At 42.7% G+C, this 24,458-nt stretch overlaps 1 protein-coding gene across 2 annotated transcripts in view; it reads left to right on the top strand.

Moving 5' to 3' along the window:
* Positions 1 to 24,458, top strand: part of LOC118368524 (leucine zipper protein 1) — an 88,417-nt gene that overhangs the window by 10,713 nt on the left and 53,246 nt on the right. For both annotated transcript variants that reach the window (XM_035752685.2, XM_052497054.1), the window contains exon 2: positions 23,409 to 23,507. The gene's annotated coding sequence lies outside the window, so the exon portion shown is untranslated. The remainder of the gene's footprint in view (positions 1 to 23,408; positions 23,508 to 24,458) is intronic.

Here is a 24,458-nt window from a genome sequence, read left to right as displayed (position 1 = left end):
CGTTATATTTACCCTGTACTAATCTACAGTATATTCCTGTATAGGCCAGGGTGACTTTGGCACTGGCAAGACTTATTCAGAATATTTAAAAAAAAGTTACTATATGTCGTTGTTACCAAACAAACCAGATATAATTTTAATGTTACTTTCCATTTCCACTACAACACAGTGAACTAGCCTCTGGACACTGAAACCCAAGCCTGTGTCCATAGAGTCATGCACAAGACTAATCAGGTATTTATCTCCTTTCCTCCCAGACCCCTTTATTCATTATGATATGAGAATAGGGCCGTTCCATTTAATTTCAGTCACTTTTGGATCGAACCCCTTTAGATTTCAACAAAACTTAACCATACATATTTTCACATGGTAGAATTGGTCAAAAAGTAACTTTGTGGGCTTGAATGCAAAACCATTTAAGAGATAGAGGTGCTCAAAGTTGTCCCATTTTTGCATTCCCCACCCAATCATCAGACATCCATGTCTTAATCGCGGGAAAATATAAACGGTTGAGTTTAATATAATTTAAAAGCTTACAAACAGGAGTCATAGAAATACAATACATTACCTAAAGTATGTGGACACCTGCTCGCCGATCATCTTATTCCAAAACCATGGGCATTAATATGGAGTTGGTCCCCCCTTTGCTACTATAATAGCCCCCACTCTTCTGTGAAGGGTATCCACTAGATGTTGGATCAGGCAGTGATGTTGGGCGATTAGGTTTAGTTCGCAGTCAGCGTTCCAATTCATCCCAAAGGTGTTCAATGGGTTTGAGGTCAAGGTTCTGTGCAGGGCAGTCAAGTTCTTCCACAATGATCACAACACCATTTCGGTATAGACGTCTCTTTGTGCATGGGGGCATTGTCATGCTGAAACAGGAAAGGACCGTCCCAAACTGTTGCCAGAAAGTTGGAAGCACATACAGTGGGGCAAAAAAGTATTTAGTCAGCCACCAATTGTGCATGTTCTCCCACTTAAAAAGATGAGAGGCCTGTAATTTTCATCATAGGTACACTTCAAATATGACAGACAAAATGAGAAAAAAAACCCAGAAAAATCACATTGTAGGATTTTTAATTAATTTATTTGCAAATTATGGTGGAAAATAAGTATTTGGTCAATAACACAAGTTTCTCAATACTTTGTTGGCAATGACAGAGGTCAAACATTTTCTGTAAGTCTTCACAAGGTTTCACACACTGTTGCTGGTATTTTGGCCCATTCCTCCATGCAGATCTCCTCTAGAGCAGTGATGTTTTGGGGCTGTTGCTGGGCAACATGGACTTTCAACTCCCTCCAAAGATTTTCTATGGGGTTGAGATCTGGAGACTGGCGAGGCCACTCCAGGACCTTGAAATGCTTCTTACGAAGCCACTCCTTCGTTGCCCGGGCAGTGTGTTTGGGATCATTGTCATGCTGAAAGACCCAGCCATGTTTCATCTTCAATGCCCTTGCTGATGGAAGGAGGTTTTCACTCAAAATCTCACGATACATGGCCCCATTCATTTTTTCCTTTACACGGATCAGTCGTCTTGGTCCCTTTGCAGAAAAACAGCCCCAAAGCATCTTGTTTCCACCCCCATGCTTCACAGTAGGTATGGTGTTCTTTGGATGCAACTCAGCATTCTTTGTCCTCCAAACACGACGAGTTGAGTTTTTACCAAAAAGTTATATTTTGGTTTCATCTGACCATATGACATTCTCCCAATCTTCTTCTGGGTCATCCAAATGCTCTCGAGCAAACTTCAGACAGGCCTGGACATGTACTGACTTAAGCAGGGGGACACGTCTGGCACTGCAGGATTTGAGTCCCTGGCGGTGTAGTGTGTTAATGATGGTAGGCTTTGTTACTTTGGTCCCAGCTCTCTGCAAGTCATTCACTAGGTCCCCCCCCGTGTGGTTCTGGGATTTTTGTTCACCGTTCTTGTGATCATTTTGACCCCACGTGGTGAGATCTTGCGTGGAGCCCCAGATCGAGGGAGATTATCAGTGGTCTTGTATGTCTTCCATTTCCTAATAATTGCTCCCACAGTTGATTTCTTCAAACCACGCTGCTTATCTATTGCAGATTCAGTCTTCCCAGCCTGGTGCAGGTCTACAATTTTGTTTCTGGTGTCCTTTTGACAGCTCTTTGGTCTTGGCCATAGTGGAGTTTGGAGTGTGACTGTTTGAGGTTGTGGACAGGTGTCTTTTATACTGATAACAAGTTCAAACAGGTGCCTCTGATACAGGTAATGAGTGGAGGACAGAGGAGCCTCTTAAAGAAGAAGTTACAGGTCTGTGAGAGCCAGAAATCTTGCTTGTTTGTAGGTGACCAAATACTTATTTTCCACCATAATTTGCAAATAAATTCATTAAATCCTACAATGTGATTTTCTGGATTTTTTCTCTCTCATTTTGTCTGTCATAGTTGAAGTGTACCTATAATGAAAATTACAGGCCTCGTCTTTTTAAGTGGGAGAACTTGCACAATTGGTGGCTGACTAAATACTTTTTTGCCCCACTGTATGCTGTAGCTTGAAGATTTCCCTTCACCGAAACTAAGGGGCCTAGCCCGAACCAGGAAAAATAGCCCCAGACCATAATTCCTCCTCCACCAAACTTTACAGTTGGCACTATGTATTGGGGCAGGTGGTGTTCTTTGAGACTTTCGAACAAAAACATGCAGGGCTTGACATTTACCTGTCAATCGACTTGTCCTTCATACAAGGATGTGACTGAAAATGTTGTTGTGGTGTTTGATGAAAACCATCATAATGTTTTTCTTTTGAGATTGCATGGCTCTGTGCTCGATGTTATACACCTGTCAGCAACGGGTGTGGCTGAAATAACTGAATCCACTCATTTGAAGGGGTGTCCACATACTTTTGTATATACAGTTGAAGTCAAAAGTTTACATACACTTAGGTTGGAGTCATTAAAACACGTTTTTTTCTTGTGAACAAACTATAGTTTTGGCAAGTCGGTTAGGACATCTACTTTGTGCAGGACACAAGTCATTTTTCCAACAATTGTTTCCAGACAGATTATTTCACTTATTATTTCACTTATTATTTCATTTCACTTTCACTTCACTCACTCATTCTGTCTCCTAGAGATGAACGTACTTTGGTGCGAAAAGTGCAAATCAATCCCAGAACAATATATATATTTTTATTTATTTTTATTTCACCTTTATTTAACCAGGTAGGCTAGTTGAGAACAAGTTCTCATTTGCAACTGCGACCTGGCCAAGATAAAGCATAGCAGTGTGAACAGACAACACAGAGTTACACATGGAGTAAACAATTAGCAAGTCAATAACTCAGTAGAAAAAAATGGGCAGTCTATATACAATGTGTGCAAAAGGCATGAGGAGGTAGGCGAATAATACAATTTTGCAGATTAACACTGGAGTGATAAATGATCAGATGGGCATGTACAGGTAGAGATATTGGTGTGCAAAAGAGCAGAAAAGTAAATAAATAAAAACAGTATAAAAACAGTATGGGAATGAGGTAGGTGAAAAAGGGTGAGCTATTTACCTATAGACTGTGTACAGCTGCAGCGATCGGTTAGCTGCTCGGATAGCTGATGTTTGAAGTTGGTGAGGGAGATAAAAGTCTCCAACTTCAGCGATTTTTGCAATTCGTTCCAGTCACAGGCAGCAGAGTACTGGAACGAAAGGCGGCCAAATGAGGTGTTGGCTTTAGGGATGATCAGTGAGATACACCTGCTGGAGCGCGTGCTACGGATGGGTGTTGCCATCGTGACCAGTGAACTGAGATAAGGCGGAGCTTTACCTAGCATGGACTTGTAAATGACCTGGAGCCAGTGGGTCTGGCGACGAATATGTAGTGAGGGCCAGCCGACTAGAGCATACAAGTCGCAGTGGTGGGTGGTATAAGGTGCTTTAGTGACAAAACGGATGGCACTGTGATAGACTGCATCCAGTTTGCTGAGTAGAGTGTTGGAAGCCATTTTGTAGATGACATCGCCGAAGTCGAGGATCGGTAGGATAGTCAGTTTTACTAGGGTAAGCTTGGCAGCGTGAGTGAAGGAGGCTTTGTTGCGGAATAGAAAGCCGACTCTGGATTTGATTTTTGATTGGAGATGTTTGATGTGAGTCTGGAAGGAGAGTTTGCAGTCTAGCCAGACACCTAGGTACTTATAGATGTCCACATATTCAAGGTTGGAACCATCCAGGGTGGTGATGCTAGTCGGGCATGCGGGTGCAGGCAGCGATCGGTTGAAAAGCATGCATTTGGTTTTACTCGCGTTTAAGAGCAGTTGGAGGCCACGGAAGGAGTGCTGTATGGCATTGAAGCTCGTTTGGAGGTTTGATAGCACAGTGTCCAATGACGGGCCGAAAGTATATAGAATGGTGTCGTCTGCGTAGAGGTGGATCAGGGAATCGCCCGCAGCAAGAGCAACATATTGATGCAACATCTCAAAAAGCTTGGTTGCAAATGGGTCTTCCAAATGGACAATGACCCCAAGCATACTTCCAAAGTTGTGGCAAAATGGCTTAAGGACAACCAAAGTCAAGGTATTGGAGTGGACATCACAAAGCCCTGACCTCAACCCTATAGAACATTTGTGGGCTGAACTGAAAAAGTGTGTGTGAGCAAGGAGGCCTACAAACCTGACTCAGTTACACCAGCTCTGTCAGGAGGAATGGGCCAAAATTCACCCAAATTATTGTGGGAAGCTTGTGGAAGGTTCCCCGACACGTTTGATGCTAACAAATACTAATTGAGTGTATGCAAACTTCTGACCCACTGGGAATGTGATGAAAGAAATAAAAGCTGAACTAGATCATTCTCTCTACTATTATTCTGACATTTCACATTCTTAAAATAAAGTGGTGATCCTAACTGACCTACAACAGGGAATTTTTACTCGGATTAAATGTCAGGAATTGTGAAAAACTGAGTTTAAATATATTTGGCTAAGGTGTATGTAAAACTTCTGACTTCAACTGTATAGTGTATAATTGATAGAATGGACATCCCTTAGAACCACAGCAATTTAACTGGTACATAACTGGTACATGGAAATTGAATAGTAATGTTTACTTCTAATTACTACTACAAAGATGGCTGCCGGTCCACCCACTGTCAAATGTCAACTTAAAAGGGGAATTTCTATTTTCTATATTTCAGTATGTTTCCTATGGAAGGTTGACAGTATAGATCTGATCTTCCCATCCAAGTCAACATTCTCCGATGTGTGGATCTCCAACCTTCTTTGTGCTACCTTTTTTGAAAGTTGACATTTTAAATTGTATTCCCATTTTAGTACATTTATCAGCCAAAACATGACACCCATCCTGTATTTAAGAGCATGCTGTGTCTCAACTGGTGGCGGGTACAACACGCACCTCAGATTTAATATAGGATCTAAGTTACAACATATGCGGGGATAATTGACTTTAAAAAAAAATAATTAATGACTATTTCATAAAGCTTTAAAAAAAAGATTTTTATAAAATATGTTGACAACCCTGTTTGTAAGCTTTTAAATGACATCAAACTCAGAAGTGTATCTTTTCCAGTGATGAAGACATGGATGCCTCATGGTAGGGTGGGGTATGAAAATGGATCAACTTTGAGCACTTCTATCTCCTAAATATTTTGGCATTCAGAAAAAGTTACTTTCTAACCACTTCTACCATGGACAAATATGTATAGAAAGTGTTTTGTTTGTTGTTCAAATCAAAACGGTTGCGGTCAAAAAGTCATTGAAATCAAATGGAACGACCCAATATTCCTGTGAGGGACACAGATTGCCTCTCGTGGTGTAGCTTTGCGTTGTGGCTTAATCTAGGTCGCCTGTCACTGTTGTCATGCTGTAGCATGTTTAAAGTTTTACAGGGCAGTGACGTAAGGCTCAGGGGGGACTTGAGTGTCATTTGGTGTAAGTTAATTTAGCCATCCAACCCTTTGGAACTGAAACATTTTGGTTTGAGTATGCCACAAGCGGCGAGGTGTGTGTGTGTGTGTGTGTGTGTGTGTGTGGCAAGATAAAAGTTACAATACGGCTAAGGGGCCAACATGATTGAGTCGCGAGTGGCTTTGTGTTGGCATGTCCTTTTTGCTGTGACTTTGGCCTCGTTGGTGTTAAAGCATGCATGGGCTGCTCATTATTGGACGTTCCGATTGGATCTGGCAAATCTCATTCAACTCACTGATGGGGGATTGATGCTCATCCAAGCAGCAGGTGATTGTGGGTAGGGAGGGAAAGGACTCTTTGAGGAGCGACGAGCAGCGTTTTCTTGGTGGCCTGCTTTGATGGAGCACGTGGCTTTGTGACGTCAGTTACTGTCAATATAGTCCGAGCTCTGGGACCACAAGGATCATGACGGATCAACAAGTTGATCTGACCAGTTGATCAATTAACTATTTTCTCAATGTAAGTGGGGCGGCAGGTAGCCTGGTGGTTAGAGCGTTGGGCCAGTAACCGAAAGGTTGCTAGATTGAATCCCAGAGCTGACAAGGTTATGTTGTTCTGCCCCTGGACAGGGCAGTTAACCCACAGTTCCTAGGCTGTCATTGTAAATAAGACTTTGTTTTTAACTGACTTGCCTAGTTAAATAAAGGTTTAATAAAATAAATTTAAAAAAAATAAAAATAATAATATATATATATATATAAGTGCCTGTTCCTGGAATTCAACTGGATCAGAACTACTACATGTCAAGTTCCTCGTACACATTAGTGATGATGGGCGGGGTCGATAGTTAAACTTCTGGATATTATTTTTGACTATATATCATATTGTTTTTTACTATCACAAAATTGTTTTTGAGCAATAAAATTGCAATAAAATCACACTATCAAATCACAATACATATAGGATTGTGAGAATCACAATATATATCATATCAGCACCTAAAGTATAGCAATATTGTATTGTGAGGTCCCTAGCAATTCCCAGCCTTAGTATATATGTGGCTCTTTCTTACTCTTGTGACAAGCTAGCAACCCAGTATGTTAATACTAAGCTTTGGCAGATAACTGTTGTCCTTCCTTATAATTATGAGCAACCTCATGGCTCAAATAAAAGGCTCTATTTGAGTGTGCCCAATTGTAATAGTAAATCATTTCTTGCCTTTAGATGACAGGCTGTCTTGTCTGTCTGACTAAACTGTTAGCATTAGCTGGCTTTTGCTAAATTGACCTAAACCTACCTACCTCTCTGAGGGGGAAGGTAATAAACCACTTGAGCCAATAAATACTTCATTTTCACACCCTGCACTTTGTAGCCTTTCAGTTTCCCGTAGAAGGTGCCCTTGGGAAAATCTCTCCATGGCTTCCAAGTTTGTATTGTGAATCGATACAAGCTTTTGACAGAGCGTTAACGGCTAGCATAACAGGTGTGTTTCATGTGTTTGAATGTGGGGAATTGGTCAGAACAGAGATTGTAAAACATACCTTTCTGGATTATTTACCCATATGATCCAATAGCTGTAGGCCTACTGTTGCTTGGTCTTTCTTTTGGTCTCTACCTCCACCTCACTTGCTTGTTACTGTTGTTAGTGTAAGTTTTTTACGGCCTACTTTTTGGTCAGTACAAGGAGGCTACAGAAACATATTAAAAACATATTGCCTCAGATTTTTTTTACTGAAGTTTCTCAGGCATCTTTTTTGGCACCTATATATGAAATCGTTATGGATTATCCAAAAATTGAGGCTCACGCATCAGATTTACAACACGTTTCGTTGCCCCAGTAGTTCATATTTATGGACCTCCAAAGCCTGCTATCCTCCATCATAGCCTAAATGAACTGACCTGTAAACCACGTGAAGGCATTTAGAAAGTAAGGTATGTTCAGAAGGGGGTAAACTTTAATTTGGCCTGTTTCGCAATCCTCCATTTCTTTATCATTGAAACGGACACATTTTGTTGATCTTGCTGCGACACCAGAATAGAATGCGTTTCCTGCTTAGTTACATGATGACCCGTTTATGTTTGAGATTTTTCTGTGTTGGTGCATTTTAAAAGGGCAATAAAAACCAAAACATTTCCCACCCATTATCTGCGGCTCCCGACGTGTCCCTTTCGGCTGTTTTTCACACGAGGAGTCCACCCTCCTTTTCAGCTTGTTCCAGTAGTATTTTTGGAAGTTATTGAAAAGAGGAATCTGAACCGTTTATCTTTAAAAGGGATGTGTGGATAGAAACTTGTTATTAATGTCCTTAACATTGTGTGTAAGGTTGGGCGACATTACGATAGCATCGTCTATCGACTATGATTGACAGGCATCGTCTATCGATGGGGATGACATCGTGATGTGACAGGTGACGGTTCAGCCTATTTGAATGTGGCTGGCGCCCCACAGTAAAGAACGGCGTCTCCCAGCACACAAGTGACACTCCAAGTATTTTGCCTAGTCCTATTTGCTATGGTCTATTTCAATAAATATGTGATACAGAACACAATAGAGGAATGTAGGCCAGAAAGAATGGAGAATTCCACCAATGTCCAGTCAGATATCGTTTCTATCTGTCGGATGCATGGGCTTTAGGCAATAGTCTAAACCTATTATAACGGACACTCCTTAGCTACCTTGTGTTTGGCTGTAAAAATGTCATAACTTAGCCTATATTCCCTTCTCTCTCCATTCGAGAGGCTATATGAAGGCTATGCGTCATCGTTTTATGCATGGCTTTCTCCAGATCAAATGCCAAGTTCCATTCAAAATATTATTTGAATAGGCTATTATCAATCACAGCTTTATAATACCTAGAACGAACAATATTATTTATTTTTCTATTTTGAGACAATGCCATTATTTAGTTCTGAAGATGGTAGACTACTTCTATCCAGCCCATGATGTCACTATGATAATGTTCCTCATCAAACAGTCACTGCTCCATGACTGTGTGCCTCAGACACACACACACACACAAACCTGCTCCATACTGAAGCTACTCCACCAGAAAGGAAAATTAGAAAAGAGATTTGTATTATTTGGGGCCTCTCTCACTAGAATTGTACAGTTTATACTCTGACCTAGAGCTGGGACGATAAACCGAAAATGATCGACACCGACCATACTGATCACTTATCAAAGGCATTTTCGCTGATAACGTTCATTACGATAAGTAGCCTGTACTAGAGAAATGTGAAGATTGAAATGATATACGTTTGCTGATATGGGTGGTTGTTAATAGGACAATAGATGACTTCAACCATTAGTAGTTTTAAAGGATAATAATTTTAAAAACTGGTGCACAACGTTATAAAGTTATCGTTCTATTTGTTATCGCATCAATTCAGGCAATTTATCGCGATATGGATTTTTGTCCATATCACTCAGCTCTACACGGAGCACGATACCATTTTGAGTATTGTAATTGGTCTCTTTCAACTCCCGCACCATGGTATTTGAGCTAGACAAATGTTCCAAAGTATCTTTTTTTTTGGTTTTCGATATTTGGTCTTACTTTCTGCTGCCTTTTCGGGCGAGATGGTCCTCTGTTTTTAGTTCTCCGTGCCTGCTGTTGGCAGAGGGCAGGTCGGTCCAGCCTCGCCAGGAGTTCATCTGGGGGCTCGTGTTGGAGTTTGGTCTCTTACAGCGCTAGCTAGCTGCTGCTGTGCTTTCTTAGGAACTCTGAGAAGACATTGACCGCAAATGTGTGGTTGACTGACTTTGCCAGAGGTGCCTTGAGATTGTACTCCAGCTTCAAAATGTGTGAGGTGAGGATGGCTGGTGATGGATAGGGAGAGACGTGGGTAAAATGTGTAATTTTCCGTTCTTGGCGGTTCCTCCTTAACTCGTTCCATGCCTTGCTGCTATGTTTAGTTTTTTTTTTACTTCTTGGGCAGCTGCATTCTAGTCTTCACCAGCGGGAAAGAGGGAGGATTGGAGAGAAGAAGAGAGGGGGCTGTGATTAGTGTATTTGGTGTTTGAGAGAGTGACAGGGCATCTGGTTAACAACCTGGAGCAACTATCAACCAACCCACCTCATTATAATTTAGCCACAGAGAGAGCCCTGCCTGCTATAGCCAAGTAAGCCCATATAAATAGAATCTGGTCATTTTATTTATATGGCGTACAGTGCCTTCAGAAAGTATTCACACCACTTGATTTGATTACATTTAATTGTATTTTTTTTGTCAACGATCTACACAAAATATTCTGTCAAAGTGGAGGAAACATTTTTACATTTGTAAAAAATGTATGAAAATTAGTCCCCTGAGTTAATACATGTTATAATCTCCTTTGGCAGTGATTACAGCTGTGAGTCTTTCTGGCTAAGTTTCTAAGCGCTTTGCACACCTGGATTGTACTAAATTATTTTTTTTTTAAATGTTCAAGCGCAGTCAAGTTTGTTGTCGATCATTGCCATTTTCAAGTCTTGCCATAGATTTTCAAGTAGATTTTAAGTCAACTGTAACTAGTCCACTCAGGAACATTCAATGTTGTCTTGGTAAGCAACTCCAGTGTATATTTGGCCTTGTGTTTTAGGTTATTGTCCTGCTGAAAGGTGAATTTGTCTCCCAGTGTCTGTTGGAAAACAGACTGAACCAGGTTTTCCTCTGGATTTTGACTGTGATAATCCATTTATTTTTATTCTGAAAAAACTTCCTAGTCCTTGCCGATGACAATCATAACATGATGCATGCACCACCATACTTGAAAATATGAAGTAGTATTCAGTGATGTGTTGGATTTGCGCCAAACATAACGCTTAGTGTTGAGGATAAAATGTTAATTTCTTAGCCTAATTTTGTGCAGTTTTACTTTAGTGCCTTATTGCAAACAGGATGCATGTTCTGGAATATTTTTTATTCTGTACAGGCTTCCTTCTTTTCACTGTCATTTAGGTTAGTAATTGTGGAGTAACTACACTGTTCTTATTCAGATATTTTAAAACTGCAATGTTGGTTTGGGGCTTGTAAGTAAGCTTTTCACTGTAAGGTCTACCTACACCTGTTGTATTCGGCGCATGTGACTAATAAAATTTGATTTGTTGATCCATCCGCAGTTTTCTCCTATCGCAGCCATGAAACTCTGTAACCGTTTTATAGTCACCATTGACCTCATGGTGAAATCCCTGAACTGTTTCCTTCCTCTCCGGCAACTGAGTTAGGAAGGACACCTGTATCTTTATAGTGACTGAGTGTATTGATACGCCATCCAAAGTGTAATTCATAACATCACCATGCTCAAAAGGATATTCAATGTCTGTTTTTTATATATTTTTATCCATCTACCAGTAGGTGCCCTTTGCAAGGCATTGGAAAAACCTCCCTGGTTTTGTGGTTGAATCTGTGTTTGAAATTAATTGTTCGACTGAGGGACCTTATAATTATCTGTATGTGTGGGGTACAGAGATAAGGTAGTCATTCAAAGATCATGTTAACCACTATTGTTGCACATAGAGGGAGTCCATGCAACATGCATATACCCGAGATGGCATAGCAGTTCAGAAGTATTTTGTCCTCGTCTTGTCGTGTCCTGTATATATATATATATATATATTTACAACTTTTTTTTCACATACATTTTATTTTTATTTTCCATCAACTCATCTTCAAAACACTCTCCTGCAACCCGCCTCACCAATTTATATTTATAAATAAGTATTATTTACCTCAAATCTGCAATCCTCCAAGAAGCTAGCCAGAAACTCCAAGAAGCTAGCCAGAAACTCCAAGAAGCTAGCCAGAAACTAACCAGAAGCTAGCCAGGAGCTAGCTAGAAGCTAATCAGAAGCTAGTTCAGAAGCTAGTTAGCTTCTTTACTGGCAAATCGTTAGTATTCAGCGAACCACGGTTTGTGGTCATCAGCTATCCTTTAGCTCGAAAATCTATCGCCAGTTTTTGTACGGCGCAGCTCGGAACGGTGCATACCGGACCAATTTTTCTCTCCATGTCCTTGGATTTCAACTGCTCTCTGGACATCCATTCCCGGATCTCACAGCTAGCTAGCTGCTATCCGTGTGTCTATCTGCTCTCGTCGTGCTCTCGTCGATTCCGGAGCAAACATCAATTACTCCGGAGCTAGCCAGCTCCGTCAATCACTCCTGAGCTCCGTCAATCACTCCTGTGCTGCAGTCACCTATCCGGACCCGTTTTACCGCCTACGCGGAGCCCCACCGGGCCTTCACAACTGGACTGCCAACGTTATCTACCCGAAGGAGATCCGGCTGGCTCCTCCGTCGCGACGTTACCTGAACGCCTATCTGCGGCCTGCTAACCGTTAGCCGTCTTACCGGCTGCTCTCAGAATAGACAATTTATTTATTTTTATTATTATTATGTTTCTTCTTAGTACCTAATATAATAATAATATATGCCATTTAGCAGACGCTTTTATCCAAAGCGACTTACAGTCATGTGTGCATACATTCTACGTATGGGTGGTCCCGGGGATCGAACCCACTACCCTGGCGTTACAAGCGCCATGCTCTACCAACTGAGCTACAGAAGGACCACAGTTATACCTCTATAACTATATATATTGTTTTTATTTTATTTTTGTTGTTGTGTGATTTGGACTAATCCCCTCTACCACACGGAACCCCACTAATCTACTGACGGAACGCAAGAGGTGGCTAACAACAGACCTCCATCCTATGCTAGCTTGCTACCGATGTCCTGGCTAGCTGTCTAAATCGCTGTGACCCCCAAACCAACCACTCCACTCACTGGACTCTTTTGATCACTCGACTAAGGATGCCTCTCCTTAATGTCAATATGTCTTGTCCATTGCTGTTCTGGTTAGTGTTTATTGGCTTATTTCACTGTAGCACCTCTAGTCCTGCTCACTATACCTTATCCAATTTATAAGTTCCACCACCCACACATGCAATGACATCTCCTGGTTTCAATGATGTTTCTAGAGACAATATCTCTCTTCATCACTCAATACCTAGGTTTACCTCCACTGTATTCACATCCTACCATACCTTTGTCTGTACATTATACCTTGATGCTATTTTATCGCCCCCAGAAACCTCCTTTTACTCTCTGTTCCAGACGTTCTAGACGACCAATTCTTATTGCTTTTAGCCGTACCCTTATTCTTCTCCTCCTATGTTACTCTGGCGATGTAGAGGTGAATCCAGTCCCTTCAGTGCCTAGCTCCACTCCTATTCCCCAGGCGCTCTCTTTTGATGACTTCTGTAACCGTAATGGCCTTGGTTTCATGCATGTTAACATTAGAAGCCTCCTCCCTAAGTTTGTTCTATTCACTGCTTTAGCACACTCTGCCAACCCGGATGTTCTAGCTGTGTCTGAATCCTGGCTTAGGAAGACCACCAAAAATTCTGAAATTTTAATTCCAAATTACAACATTTTCAGACAAGATAGAACTGCCAAAGGGGGCGGTGTTGCAATCTACTGCAAAGATAGCCTGCAGAGTTCTGTCCTACTATCCAGGTCTGTACCCAAACAATTTGAACTTCTACTTTTAAAAATCCACCTCTCTAAAAACAAGTCTCTCACCGTTGCCGCCTGCTATAGACCACCCTCTGCCCCCAGCTGTGCTCTGGACACCATATGTGAACTGATTGCCCCCCATCTATCTTCAGAGCTTGTGCTGCTAGGCGACCTAAACTGGAACATGCTTAACACCCCAGCCATCCTACAATCTAAACGTGATGCCCTCAATCTCACTCAAATTATCAATGAACCTACCAGGTACCCCCAAAGCCTTAAACACGGGCACCCTCATAGATATCATCCTAACCAACTTCCCCTCTAAATACACCTCTGCTGTCTTCAACCAAGATCTCAGCGATCACTGCCTCATTGCCTGCATCCGTAATGGGTCAGCGGTCAAACGACCTCCACTCATCACTGTAAAACGCTCCCTGAAACACTTCAGCGAGCAGGCCTTTCTAATCGACCTGGCCGGGGTATCCTGGAAGGATATTGATCTCATCCCGTCAGTAGAGGATGCCTGGATATTTTTAAAAATGCCTTCCTAACCATCTTAAATAAACATGCCCCATTCAAGAAATGTAGAACCAGGAACAGATATAGCCCTTGGTTCTCCCCAGACATGACTGCCCTTAACCAACACAAAAACATCCTATGGCGTTCTGCATTAGCATCGAACAGCCCCGTGATATGCAGCTGTTCAGGGAAGCTAGAAACCGTTATACACAGGCAGTTAGAAAAGCCAAGGCTAGCTTTTTCAAGCAGAAATTTGCTTCCTGCAACACTAACTCAAAAAGTTCTGGGACACTGTAAAGTCCATGGAGAATAAGAACACCTCCTCCCAGCTGCCCACTGCACTGAAGATAGGAAACACTGTCACCACTGATAAATCCACCATAATTGAGAATTTCAATAAGCATTTTTCTACGGCTGGCCATGCTTTCCACCTGGCTACTCCTACCCCGGTCAACAGCACTGCACCCCCAACAGCAACTCGCCCAAGCCTTCCCCATTTCTCCTTCTCCCAAATCCATTCAGCTGATGTTCTGAAAGAGCTGAAAAATCTGGACCCCTACAAATCAGCCGGGCTAGACAATCTGGACCCTTTCTTTCTAAAATTATCTGCCAAAATTGTTGCCACCCCTATTACTAGCCTGTTCAACCTCTCTTTCGTGTCGTCTGAGATTCCCAAAGATTGGAAAGCAGCTGCGGTCATCCCCCTCTTCAAAGGGGGGGACACTCTTGACCCAAACTGCTACAGACCTATATCTATCCTACCATGCCTTTCTAAGGTCTTCGAAAGCCAAGTCAACAAACAGATTACAGACCATTTCGAATCTCACCATACCTTCTCTGCTATGCATTCTGGTTTCAGAGCTGGTCATGGGTGCACCTCAGCCACTCTCAAGGTCCTAAACGATATCTTAACCGCCATCGATAAGAAACATTACTGTGCAGCCGTATTCATTGATCTGGCCAAGGCTTTCGACTCTGTCAACCACCACATCCTCATCGGCAGACTCGACAGCCTTGGTTTCTCAAATTATTGCCTCGCCTGGTTCACCAACTACTTCTCTGATAGAGTTCAGTGTGTCAAATCGGAGGGTCTGCTGTCCGGACCTCTGGCAGTCTCTATGGGGGTGCCACAGGGTTCAATTCTTGGGCCGACTCTCTTCTCTGTATACATCAATGAGGTCGCTCTTGCTGCTGGTGAGTCCTTGATCCACCTCCTACGCAGACGACACCATTCTGTATACTTCCGGCCCTTCTTTGGACACTGTGTTAACAACAATGCCATACAACTCTCCTTCCGTGGCCTCCAATTGCTCTTAAATACAAGTAAAACTAAATGCATGCTCTTCAACCGATCGCTACCTGCACCTACCCGCCTGTCCAACATCACTACTCTGGACGGCTCTGACTTAGAATACGTGGACAACTACAAATACTTAGGTGTCTGGTTAGACTGTAAACTCTCCTTCCAGACCCATATCAAACATCTCCAATCCAAAGGTAAATCTAGAATTGGCTTCCTATTTCGCAACAAAGCATCCTTTACTCATGCTGCCAAACATACCCTTGTAAAACTGACCATCCTACCAATCCTCAACTTTGGCGATGTCATTTACAAAATAGCCTCCAATACCCTACTCAACAAATTGGATGCAGTCTATCACAGTGCAATCCGTTTTGTCACCAAAGCCCCATATACTACCCACCATTACGACCTGTACGCTCTCGTTGGCTGGCCCTCGCTTCATACTCGTCGCCAAACCCACTGGCTCCATGTCATCTACAAGACCCTGCTAGGTAAAGTCCCCCTTATCTCAGCTCGCTGGTCACCATAGCATCTCCTACCTGTAGCACACGCTCCAGCAGGTATATTTCTCTAGTCACCCCCAAAACCAATTCTTTCTTTGGCCGCCTCTCCTTCCAGTTCTCTGCTGCCAATGACTGGAACGAACTACAAAAATCTCTGAAACTGGAAACACATATCTCCCTCACTAGCTTTAAGCACCAACTGTCAGAGCATCTTACAGATTACTGCACCTGTACATAGCCCACTTATAATATAGCCCAAACAACTACCTCTTTCCCAACTGTATTTAATTTATTTATTTATTTTGCTCCATTGCACCCCATTATTTTTATTTCTACTTTGCACATTCTTCCATTGAAAAACTACCATTCCAGTGTTTTACTAGCTATATTGTATTTACTTTGCCACCGTGGCCTTTTTTGCCTTTACCTCCCTTCTCACCTAATTTGCTCACATTGTATATAGACTTGTTTATACTGTATTATTGACTGTATGTTTGTTTTACTCCATGTGTAACTCTGTGTCGTTGTATCTGTCGAACTGCTTTGCTTTATCTTGGCCAGGTCGCAATTGTAAATGAGAACTTGTTCTCAACTTGCCTACCTGGTTAAATAAAGGTGAAATAAATAAATAAAAATTTTAAAAATATCTCTTGTTAAGAACATTTTTACTCCTGATCTTTTTTAGGATTTGCCGTAACAAATGTGTTGAATACTTATTGACGAAAGACATTTCAGCTTTTCATGGTTAATTAATTTGTAAAAATGAATTCCAATTTGACATGGGGTATTGTGTGTGGGTCCGTAACACAAAATCGCAATTTAATTGATTTTAAATTCAGGCTGTAACACAACAAAATGTGTAAAAAGTAAAGGGGTGTGAATACTTTCTGAAGACACTGTAAGCCAACAAAAGCCCCAGGTAAACATACCGTCTTGGTCTTACACCCACTCTTCCTCAGGTCCTCTCTGTTATCAGCCGAACGGGGAGCAGGAAGGAGGGAGAGCTGCTGGACTGCATGTTAATGAGTCCTCATTGAGTGATGTCACTCGGCCCCTGAGATAACAGCCGTGGCCTCCGTCCAGCCTTGGGGTCCAGGAAGAGGGGGTGTTTATGACCCGTTGGCTCATGTTGCCGTGGCAACCACCCTGCGTGTTTTACACATCCCTATCAGGCCGTGTGTGTGTCAGTCGCACTGTAACACATGCGTGTGAAAGAGGGAGAAAGCGAGGGAGCGCTTCTGGACGCCGGCTTAGTCTGGCTGAATGACAGAAATCCCTCTTCTGGCCCGACCCTGCAGATAGAGAGAACGAAAGGGGGGAGAGAGAGCAGGAGGGTGGGAGAGGGATGACACAGACACCTGTATCAACATCCACCCCCATAACTGGTTTCATAAATCCACTGCCTCTGTTGGTTTGCAGGCAGGCAGTGCCATGGTTTGTGCTGGTTGCCTTGGGGGGGGAGGAGGGGCAGAAGTAACAGAACACTGAGAAAGTACCTTCAAAGAAAATGTGGTGCTTTCCCTATTCTTGTCATTTGTAATACTCCTACTCCAGATCATGTATCCAAGTCTTCGGAGGCTAGCGAGGTCAAAGAGCAACTCTGCCACTTTTCTACCTCATTCATTATCTCCAGCGCCAAAGCAATGTCTACCTAGAGTACCAGTCAAAAGTTTGGACACACCTACTCATTCTAGGGTTTTTCCTTTTCTTTTTACTATTTTCTACATTGTAGAATAAGTGAAGACATCAAAACTATGAAATAACACATGGAATCATGTAGTAACCAAAACAAATCAAAATATATTTTATATTTGAGATTATTCAAAGTAGCCACCCTTTGTCTTAATGACAGCTTTGCACACTCTTGGGATTCTCTCAACCAGCTTCACGAGGAATGCATTTCAATTAACGGGTGTGCCTTAACAAGTTCATTTGTGCAGTTTCTTTCCTTGCGTTTTAAGCCAATTAGTTGTGTTGTGACAAGGTAGGAGTGGTATACAGAATATAGCCCTATTTGGTAAAAGACCAAGTCCATATTATGGCAAAAGCAGCTCAAATAAGCAAAGATAAATGACAGTCCATTACTTTAAGACATGAAGGTCATCAATGAGGAAAAGTGCAGTTGCAAAAACCATCAAGCGCTATGATGAACCTGGCTCTCATGAGGATCGCCGCAGGAAAGGAAGACCCAGAGTTACCTCTGCTGCAGAGGATACGTTCATTAGAGTTACCAGCATCAGAAATTGCAGCACAAATAAATGCTTCAGGGTTCAAGTAACAAACACATCTCAACATCAACTGTTCAGAGGAGACTGCGTGAATCAGGCCTTCATGGTCAAATTTCTGCAAAGTAACCACCACTAAAGGTGGAAGAAGAAGAGACTTGCTTGGGACAAGAAACACAAGCAATGGCCATTAGACTGGTGGAAATTTGTCCTTTGGTCTGGAGTCCAAATGTGTGATTTTTGGTTCCAACCCGTGTCTTTGTAAGACGCAGAGTAGGTGACTGATGATCTCCGCATGTGTGGTTCACACTGAAACATGGAGGAGGTGGTGTGATGATGTGGGGGTGCTTTGCTGGTGACACTGTCAGTGGTTTATTTAGAATGTAAGGCACACGTAACCAGCATGGCTACCACAGCATTTTGCAGCGATACGCCATCCCATCTGGTTTGCGCTTAGTGGGACTATCATTTGTTTTTCAACAGGACAATGACCCAACACACCTCCAGGCTGTGTAAGGGCTATTTGACAAAGGAGCGATGGAGTGCTGCATCAGATGACCTGGCCTCCACAATGACCCGACCTCAACCCAATTGAGATGGTTTGGGATGAGTTAGACCACAGAGTGACGGAAAAGCAGCCAACAAGTTCTCAGCACATGTGCAAACTCCACATATGCTGTTGGAAAAGCATTCCAAGTGAAGCTGGTTGAGAGAATGCCAAGAGTGGCTACTTTACTTTGAAGAATCTGAAATATATTTTGATTTGTTTACCACTTTTTTTTGGCTACTACATGATACGACGTGCTTAACATAGTATTGATGTCTTCACTATTTTTATACAATGTAGAAAATAGAAAAAATAAAGAATAACCCTTGAATGAGTAAGAAATTGTGATTTTCAAAACCTGCAATGAGTTTCTAGCCAGAGCGAGGGTATTTTCTTGCTCCCCACTTCACTGAGATCACGTAGGGTTTGAAAATCGCTGTTAAAATGTTTAACTTTTGTTGATGTCATTGGGTAAAACATTGGTTTGGTGCTGGAGATGATGAATATGAGGTTGGAAAGTGGCAGAGTTGCTCTTTAAGGGTCTTGTACTAGCTCTAAAGGGCTGGGACGTTTCAGGTTGGTTTGAACGGACTGATATCTTTCTTCTAGTCTGAATGTGAACTGTGTAGAACTAGCCTTGTCAATTATGTTTGCTGCTGGCTGGACAGGGATGACTCTTTTTGATGTGGTACGGCAATCCTGTGGGATAATGGATGTGGACCTGTATTTCTGTCGTTCTCCCTCCAGCACTGTAGCGTAGAGCCTATATGTACAATCCCTGCACCCGTCTCTCTTCCACCTGGGATCGAACAGGCATCTTTCAAAATAAAATTCCTTCTCCAGATAATTTCTTGTGTACAGAAAATATTCATGTTCTCCGGGTAAGGTATTTTCAGACGCTAGGGCTACCCAATCCCCTTTATCTCCCACCTCAACTCCGAGGGTACTCCTATATTCTTCTGACGCATTAGCATATGCGCTAACGTGTATGGGTGGAAGCTTTTGTCAATGGCGTGCCCATACGTCGCTCCCCCCCCCTCCCCCCTCTGTGTTATTTTCGAGACGACTCATCTCGAACTCCATCAGCGCGTTGAAAAGGGCCAGCGTGTAACGAGTGGGTTGGGTTTCTGTCTTTCCAGCCAGCCCATTGCTTTTGAAACTCCTCATGCGAGCAGTCTCGCAGCGCAAGCTAAATAGCCATAAAAATAGAATGGTTGGTGAACCACACTTTTTTTTAGCTCTGTTTTAAATGAATATTTCGAAGCTGCTGGCTTGTTTTCAAGTCGCAGGGTCTTGCTGTATCCAGGCGTTGGGGACAGAAATAGGGCCGTCATCACTGTTTGATCCGTTCTCTCCAACTTCTCTGGTTGGAGTGTTGTGTTGACTTTGGCCCGTTCTGGCGAAGGGGTCTGCTGAGGCAACACATGGTCCATGTGTGAGGCATCACTCTCCCGCCATCTGGAGGGCCCTCATGCTTCCTCTCATATACCACTCCTTCATCCCCTTCTTTTATTCCCCATGCCCATTGGTAGCTCATTCGCATCACGTCACATTTGCTGTTTAAGTTCCATGTTACGCTTAAACGTCCTACTTGACAGAGTTAAGTGTGAAATCGCTGTTATAGGGTTGGTTTCCCATACACAGATTGAAGCTTTGTCATGCACTACAAAGAAAAGTAATAGAGAATCCCAAAGAGTTGTGAGAGAATTTGAGTGTTTTCTCCACCGTCTTTCTAATAGGTTTCATGAAATGCTCACCATCGCCACTTTCCCTGTACAGTAGCCAACTTTCGTCATGTCACAAGGTGATTTACACAGTGTGTCGTTATGATTGTTTAATTGCACCTGCATACACCCATATTAGGATATGTCAGGCACTTTGTCGTCTGGCATTCCTGCCTCTCCCTCCCCGCCTCTGTGACATGGGCCTGCCTTTGTCCTGAGTAATAAGGCTACAGGAAGGCCTGGCTACCACGGTAGCTAGCTCCTGCCCCACAGGAATCCTTAACACTCCCAGACCTGACTAGCTCATTTGTGTTCTGGAATACCAGGCTTTTTTATGATCCAAAATTCTGGCATTTTTTTTGTGTGTGTGTGGTTCTGGATTTATTTGTCAAGCTGGCCCTCCTCCCCTTTGCTGTGAACTGAACAATGCCCTGTCATGGTTCTACACGTTGGATTTAGTTACTTAATTGAGCCACAGTTTGCTCATTCTCATTTTCCCACTGTGACATGCTGCTATACTCAGCATCCTCGTTCCTTCCCTCGGTGACAGACATCTTTAATTTGACTGTGTTGGTGCCATTGATTACTTTGATAACTCACATCTGGCACGCAGAGGCATGTTTTTCCCCTCCCTGGTCAAACAAGGCCACAGTGACTGTTCACCCAGCCACTTGGACCGACCAACATTTTTGTAACTATCCCCTTTTCACATCCTCCCCTTTTTTCTTGACTTTTTCCCCTTTCTCCGTCTCTCGCTCCCTCCTCCACTTTTTCTCTCCCTTCATTTCCCTCTCCTCCCCTCATGCTGGTCTGAGGATGGGTGTGGATAGGTGGGCCCCAGCTCTCGGCCATGAAAGAATGCAGTTAAAGTACTGTTTTATCTGCTCTCCCTCTCCGAGCTGGAGGTCTAAGAGACATCTGGTCCCCCAGACATGCCAAATACAAAATCCCTGAATGGGCAGCATTCCTTTATAAGAAAGCAATACCAATCAATTCTGAATTGTTGGTAAAGTCCAAGAAATACCTTTTTTTACCCAAGTTAGTCACCCTGTTGAGTGCATTGGCCTGGGGAATGTACTGTATGTATTTTGAAATGAATTGGAGCAGCAATAGCAGTAGGCTAGTATTACTGCTGTTGGTGATCACGATGTGAATTGAAAGTACTGTACTTTCATTTGTTGAGATTCGCTCTCTTCCCTATGTTTGGGCGTACAGTGCGGAAACAAAAGCCGAGCCTTTTGAAAGAGAAGAAGACTTGAGGGTTACTTTTCATCTTGGGATATTATAATAGCACATTACAACAAGCCCTTCAGGTTTTGAGTGAAATGAAGGAGCTCGCAGGCTGCTTGCCTTCGGGGCACATGACAGCTTTATCAATATGGTACAACATTGCTGTCCAACTTCCCTATCTGATGGAATGCAAATATACGAGCAGGAGGCATGCACTTGCGGTTTGTAAATCGCCTGCAAATGACATCTATTTGGTGTTCTATTTTTTTTTTTTCATGTTGTACTCCACCCTCCCGCCTTCGTACCTCCTTAGGGCGTCCTGTTCAGCATGTTTAATTTGGGCATTCCTTTACTTCGCTCGCAGACAAAACAACCCGAGAACTTTGAGTGTGCCACAGCCCCCCTAATCACTTGCAGGAAATGGGCTCCCGTGCAAACTATCCCCAGCGCAAAATAACCCTGCGTGTATTTTAAGGCCATGAAATGTTGAGTTAAGGAAATGCTACATGATCTCTCCCCCAACACACTTTCTTTCTCCCATGCTCTCGTCCCCTTAGTACAGCCTTTCTCTGTATTTTACTTGTGCTTTAAGGCATTTCATTGGCGTAATCATGGAAAGGTACAATTTCAGAAGTAACTTGATGTACTTTATCAAGCTGTCTTTCTGCTAGTGGTCGTAGTTTAAATTGTTAGGCAAATGGCGTAATAATACTCCCTACTATTCAGCTGACGTAGACGGGGGATGCATGTTTTTGCATGTAAAGGATGAGGGCCAAGGCCCTCGAGAAGGATGTGGCTGATGTTCAGTTTACCATTTGGTTTTCAATGGTTTAAGGGAAACCACACAGAGCGAGGAAAGGGCCACTTCACTTCAGAGTGTTTGGGGCTTGAAAATAATGGTGAGTCGTCACGTCTTGCGAGCCTGTTTACTTCTTTATTTGGTTGTGAAATGGAGGGTTTGTCCCTGGTCAATGTTTGAGGTCTTTTGGGGTGTCTGAAATATCTGTAAGGACCTGCCAACGAACTGGGATCCGAAACATTGACGTTGTAGTAACAGGAGAGTCAATTGGTGGTTACATTTAGGTAAAAAGATGATGTACTTCAGCCATGACAATATCAACACCTATAGTATACTTCTCTGAGGTCCTCATTATCACTGTCTTGGCTTAACCCACACTTTTGAGTAAAAATTCCATGTTGAGTCGAACATTGAGGCAACGTTGTGTGTAGTGATGGGGGAAATAATGTATAGAGTTGCGTATCGCAATATATAATTTTTTGACAATATTATAGCAATATTTGACTCCAGTATCGATTGGATATCGTTTAGACAATAACACATTATTTTTTGCGCTAGTTGACTGTACCTGCACCAAAACCAGCATTTTTCCATCATAGCTTGTTCTCCTTTTTAAATATGGAGCCAATTTTGTTTTCAGCACTTTTATTTCTTTCTTTCATTGTCTGATCAAAACAAATGTTCTCATGGCTCTCTCTTGTCCCTCTGCAGCAGACCATATGGTGAGCAATATGTTTGGAACATCAAAGTGCAATAACATGACAGTATTGAATCACAATACATATAGAATCGTGAGAATCGCAATATATATCGTATCGGCACTTAAGTATCATGATAATATTGTATTGTGAGGTCCCTGGCGATTCCCAGCTCTAGACATAGGGCCAGAATGGAATGAATGGAGCACTGTTGGGCCAGCCAAAAACAAGTTGTCTGGTCATGCATGAGACAATTGAGCCGCAACGAAATGTGACGCATATCTGACCGACTTCTCAGACCACCTCGTAGCCAATATGCCTCAATATCAATGGTTAATTTTACACTGAAGGCTTTGTCAGTTGACTGACCTGAAGTGTCAATACCAAGCACAACAATGGTGAAATGAAGCTATGAATCATTACTATGGTATAATCATGAGAAACTCAGTAATGTTTGTCCTCTGTGTTCTTCCTCTGGTTGTAGGGCTTGTGGATGGAGCTCCATAGTGAAACCATATGGTGACCGACGGGCTGCATTTACCAGCTGCTTAGCACCCAACACAAGAGGATGTCTCCATAGAAAGTAAGTTTACGGTATGTGTGTTTTGAATGTCTTTGTCAAGGCCATGTTTACACATAAGCTTACAGTATCTACAGTTCAGTCTTTATATTATCGTGTGTGTGTGTGTGTGTGTGTGTGTGTGTGTGTGTGTGTGTGTGTGTGTGTGTGTGTGTGTGTGTGTGTGTGTGTGTGTGTGTGTGTGTGTGTGTCTGTAAACACCCTCTCAGGACCGTCTCTATCTAACCTTGACTGGTCTTTTTTGACATACTGTTTCATTCAAACTGTGACCGAATGTCTCTATTTGACAGTCACAGTTTGAAAGAGAGTCTGCCTTTGACTGGCTGTTTCTTTCAAAAAAAAAAAAAAAAAAGTGACACTCTTGTGTGCGTACACTCCCATACTGTGTGTAATGGCAATGAGTCTGCATCCAGCTGCTCAGTTGAAAGAGGAAACGCAGAGAAAATGTGGTGGGGAAGGTTCCGGATTCCAAGGCCGTTCCTTACCTCTGAACCCTTTGTGAGCTGGTTTCCTGGTGGGCCAGGTCAGTGTTGCACTAAAGCTGGCGCCGCGTTTCCTTCCCTGTACCCATAGGTCAGCAAGGAATGGCAAACTCGCACATATACAGAGTGCACGCACAGAGTGCCGGCTCACCTGGAGACCCTTGGTAACACCCTCCCAGTAATGTGCTCGCTCTGTCAAACTTACTTAGCACTGGGAGAAGCCAAATAAAATCACTGAGGCAGCCCAACTCTGATATTTTTTCCACTAATTTGTCTTTTGACCAATCACATTTTTTTTTAGCTGATCTGATTGGTCAAAATACCAATTAGTGGGGATAAAAATAAAATAATTGGGGCTGCCTCTCTAAACTCAGCCTGACTGGTCAAGTCTAGTCAGGCTACAGCCACTGTCTTCAGCATGCTAGTAACTGTGCGGAGTGTCTATGACTATTTTCTACCTGTTGTGAAATGT

The sequence above is a fragment of the Oncorhynchus keta genome, chromosome 35, assembly GCF_023373465.1.
Source record: "Oncorhynchus keta strain PuntledgeMale-10-30-2019 chromosome 35, Oket_V2, whole genome shotgun sequence".
Lineage (NCBI taxonomy): Eukaryota > Metazoa > Chordata > Actinopteri > Salmoniformes > Salmonidae > Oncorhynchus > Oncorhynchus keta.
The sequence above is the reverse complement of the archived record's forward strand: the minus strand, read 5'-3'. Positions and strand labels throughout refer to the sequence as shown.